This window comes from Rhopilema esculentum, chromosome 9 (assembly GCF_057945365.1).
Source record: "Rhopilema esculentum isolate cy_ngs chromosome 9, ASM5794536v1, whole genome shotgun sequence".
Taxonomy (NCBI): domain Eukaryota; kingdom Metazoa; phylum Cnidaria; class Scyphozoa; order Rhizostomeae; family Rhizostomatidae; genus Rhopilema; species Rhopilema esculentum.
In genome coordinates this window covers 9,584,497-9,588,954 of record NC_142823.1, presented here as the reverse complement: position 1 = coordinate 9,588,954, position 4,458 = coordinate 9,584,497, and the positions used below count along the sequence as shown (strand labels likewise).

Sequence of the window (4,458 nt, the reverse complement as noted above, 5' to 3'; positions counted from 1 at the left end):
TTTGGAAGCTTTATGAGAAAAAAATGCGTAAAGTGGCCCACTATGACTAATAACAGTTTAATCATTGCACAAAACCGTCTAAATATTGCTACCCTGGGTACCGTAGCCACAAAATTTGAGCGCTTAACTAGAGACCCATTTTAAGGAGCGTCCTCCGCTTATACACTCATATCTTTTTATTTCCACGCTCGAATTTATGTTGCTCTGGTGCCAGTGTACAATACTGCACAAAATGGTAATTACTACATCTTAATATTACCGTTTTTTAAGAATAGTTGGAAAGTATTTTTTTGAGCAACTTCTACCTAGTAGTATTCTTTTAGTCTTTTAGTAAATCTTTAAATTGGCCTCTCCCTCTTTGGGAGTTTGTTAATTCTAGTTAGAGCAAATTGGAGAGAAGAGCTTAAACAAAGACGGGAAATTAAAGAATCATCTGAAAATTGAAATAAATTAGCCCATTTTCAAAGCCTCTTTTACTTTTTCAATTCACTATGAGAATTGAACATTTCTAAAAAATCGATGTTTACAGCAAATTCAAAAGCATTTTGGAATTTCTTTTTATTCATTTACCTTCATTTCTCTAAAATTTGTTCAATTTATCATGGATTAGAATCCGCATATTACGATTAGGGACTTATTCAATGGCAGTGGCCATCGCGACCACGCCTTTTAGATTAGCTTGCATTATTTCATTCGTTTTAAACCTTTTACTTTTTTCAGGCATAATTTTGTTTCTTTTAACAAATTCGATTTAAAATGAAATTCATTACTCAATAGGACACGAGTCTTTAGTTTAGCTTAGGATACATTTCAGAATTTTTCTTACAATAATTTTCTTGCAATTGCTTTAAAAAATTTACCTTTACTTTTGTTATGTTTGTTGATTCCATTCTTAAAAAAGAATTACATTACGAGACATTACAGACAGGGACGCCGGAGAATGGGGCGCGAGGGTCAACCGCCCCTGTTGGTTTTGATAGAAGGGGCAAGAGGGGCCAGCGTGCCCATTTGATTAAAGTACCCTTGAAACCGCCCCATTGTAAAAATCAGAGAGATTCCGTTGGAATTCTGATTCCAGTGACAGTTCTTAGTTCAAGACGACATTTCTCAAAACTTGTATAATAAATTCTTATGCCAAAAGTTAGCCATTTTCAAGATACCAACAGAAGATTGAAATAAAATGGTAGTTAGTAGGAGGAATGAGTAGAAGCTGAAAGTTATTTTCAAAGGCCCATTAATCAAGCTTGCCCCCTTGCTCTTAGTTTGTTCCACTTTCAGTGTCCATGAAAACAGACATTGAAAACCTGGGACAAAACTGCTCCTGCTCCCCCTCGCAGCCATTTTAAAAATCGGAATCAAATTTGAGGACCTTAGAGATACCTTTTATAAATTTCTTGGATTAAAACTATAATTTAAAAACAGTGTATATCAGTAATTTTATCCGCGAGGGCTTATATTTAATTACTCTCCCTAAGAAATCAAATCAAATCATTGTATTTACAACGCACAAAGAGATGTTATTTTCCAAAATATTGATTATTTTATCTTGTTAGTTTATTTTTACTTATTTGTGGCCGAATGTATGTACTATCAATCTTGGACTAAAATGGTGAATGCAAAAATAATTACAAGACCTTTGCGTGATAATAGATTATGAAATCTTCAATATTGGACGACAAGTAGACTGATATTTAATTATTATTCATTTTTGGAATGTAGAAAGTCGGGAATAAAGAATTGAGTTTTGTTGATGTAGGCAATTGAAACAAGACGTTTAAAGAGAATTAAATGGAGGTTTCTAGCAATAAAAGAAAGGTCCGTACCCAGCTAGGCCAACACCAGTAAAACAAAAATTCTAAATATTTCCAACAAGCAGCAAAGAGAAAAACTGTGAAGTAGAGCCTTATGACAATCACACGTAACACATTAATGGATTAATCGCATTGACATTCGTAACAATCTTAATGCTTAGTAATGTTAATTTTCGTGTAATTACTGTGATGTAATGTATACATTTGAGTGATAAACACAATGTGTCTTCTTTGGCTACTCAACAAAAGCTTCAGTTTTTCGAATCTGCAATTTTCTTCAAGGCGAGTTGGTTGAAGAGGAATGGAAACCACAACAACGTTTGCACGTGATTTCAAAAGTAGATGTGATTGGTCGACCGTTCATATTCTCACAAAAAAGCGCGGGAATCAAGCATTGAATCAACCCTGTACTTGGCCTTGTTGTTTATAAAAAGACATCCACGAGGACGTTGTGCTCAAAGAAAATTAAAATTTCAACCCCTCAATGTGCAGATTTTAGAAATTTGAACCCTTTTCTATACTGATAAAGCAGCACCTCAATCTCTGCCGCCTCCATGTTTTGATGAAGATAAAGGTCAAACAAAAACCACTACATCAACATGCGGGGCGTAAAATGGCGGCAGTTTCCTTCGCTGTCCAAGGGCTTGCAGTATGAGAAAGTCAACATTTCTTTTGACGTTGGTCAGGTAAATGACTTAACACTTTTCAAATACTCGTTGTCGACTGTGGGAAAATTAGACAAATATTTTGGCTTAGTTAATCTCAATTTCCAAAGCATTCGAGGAACATTTGACACAATGTCGTGTGTGTTATTTGTGGTAGCATGCTAAAGGTCGAAAAACAATCTTTCCTCACGTTTCATTCAACGAGAAGTTCATTTTTATAAAATCAGTTTTGTTCTATGTTTTATAGATTGGAAGATCAATTTAGATGTTTTGTTCAAGTTGCAACATTTCTTTAATTATCATTTTAGTATCTTTTACAATCACCAGATAGTTGAGCTTCTATTTTTGTGAACACAATAGGCCGTAATCTTGTCATTATTTCCCAATATTTCAATGTTGATTGAGTTTCTCGATCCCCTGGCCAATGTTCTTTTCTAAACCAAATTTGAATAGAAGATCGAGAATACATTCCCCTTAGAATTTCGATCCGTGAAAGACTTTATGCTAACCCAAGTTAATACGGATTTCCATTGCAAAAGATGCCAGTGTTTTTTAGTGTCCACACTCCCTTGACGCAACAAACGATAAAAGCAAAAGAACTACAAACGTTCACAGTTGGGCAATGGCGCTCTTGGTCTTGTTCCATCTTTCCATTATGATAAAGCCCCAAAGCAAGCTAATTTGTCTTCAGAAATATGGAGAAAAACCATATTAGTTTGTGCCCTAACAGAAATTGTTTATTGTCAGATTTAGTGGAGATATATATGAAAAGAAATGAGTGTATTCTCAGACATTATTTTTGTATCCGTCTCAACATTGGTATGGATTATGGTAATGTGAATATTTCACATAAAGACTTGAAAAGAAAGGCTTCCAATTTATGAATAGTATTTCTTTGTTATTGACTGTTGTATTCTCTTTCAGGATGAGAGTGTGACCATGCAAAGACAGTGGCAACAATGTGTGTCGCCGAATCCGGTATTTGCCGCTGTGAGGAAAAAAACTCTGGCTGAAAATGCGATGGTTGAGCAGACAGTTGCTATGGATACCCAGCTTGCAGGCAGAGGTATTGTATTATACTGTATTCTATTGTTTATAAGTTTATCGCATCGAATGATTTATTTAATGATAGTTTAACAATAGCAAAAAAACACAAAATCCGACTAACCTGAAGCAATAACAAGGATTTTTTCAAGACAGTTAATTTGCCGAAAAATAAGACGTCTTCGTTTTCTAAGAGCAAAATTTCAATCAGATTTTCAATTAATGCAAATTTTCGGCAGTTTTGAATTCATCTAGATGTGATTTTCAAATATTTGAACCTTGTAAGCTAAGCGCCCGGATTCTCTAATCTATAGTTTTGACCTTTTCTTTCAAGAAAGATTTCATAAACGATAATTGTGAGTCGTTATTTTTGACAAAAAACCGTCGAATCTAGATTATCAAGAATTCAGATTGTCAAAAATTTTAGATACGCTGACACGCTATATGATTAAGGTGTATGGTAGTCTCCTTCAAGTTGGCAACAAAATCATTAAAGTAGGATGAATAGTCACAAAACTCTAGCGGTAATGATCTTTAATTTTTATTAAATTATCATGACTTCCTTTGCTACATAACATCCATACTAATGGGCAATAGAAAAAAATAAACAATACCAAAATTAATGGTAAATATCCTTTAATAATTGGTCTTTAATATGCTTTGCTGTTCACTCTAAATAATTCAATTGTTGGCTTTATATTTTCAGATATATCGATGTTAAGTTTCTAACTTAGGATAATTATCAAACTTAAAACAATGTAAAGTTATATTATCGTAAACTCAGTGGCAAAGTCAAGCTTTTTTATAACCTCCCATTTCTCGAAGTTTAATTGTGTATATAGAAAATTTTTCAGTTTAAACCATTCCAGGAGTTTGTTTGTGTTTGTCTTTATCAGCTGTAGAAGTTGTTACAATAGATAGAATTAGTTCTGATAGCA

The 4,458-nt window shown here is 33.8% G+C and overlaps 1 long non-coding RNA gene across 1 annotated transcript; it reads left to right on the top strand.

The window, feature by feature from the left end:
- Positions 1 to 2,398: 2,398 nt before the first annotated feature.
- On the top strand, positions 2,399 to 4,220 carry LOC148959595 (uncharacterized). The gene is made up of 2 exons (XR_016144023.1): positions 2,399 to 2,497; positions 3,401 to 4,220. It is a non-coding gene; the product is annotated as an uncharacterized LOC148959595 (long non-coding RNA).
- The last annotated feature ends 238 nt before the right edge of the window (positions 4,221 to 4,458 follow it).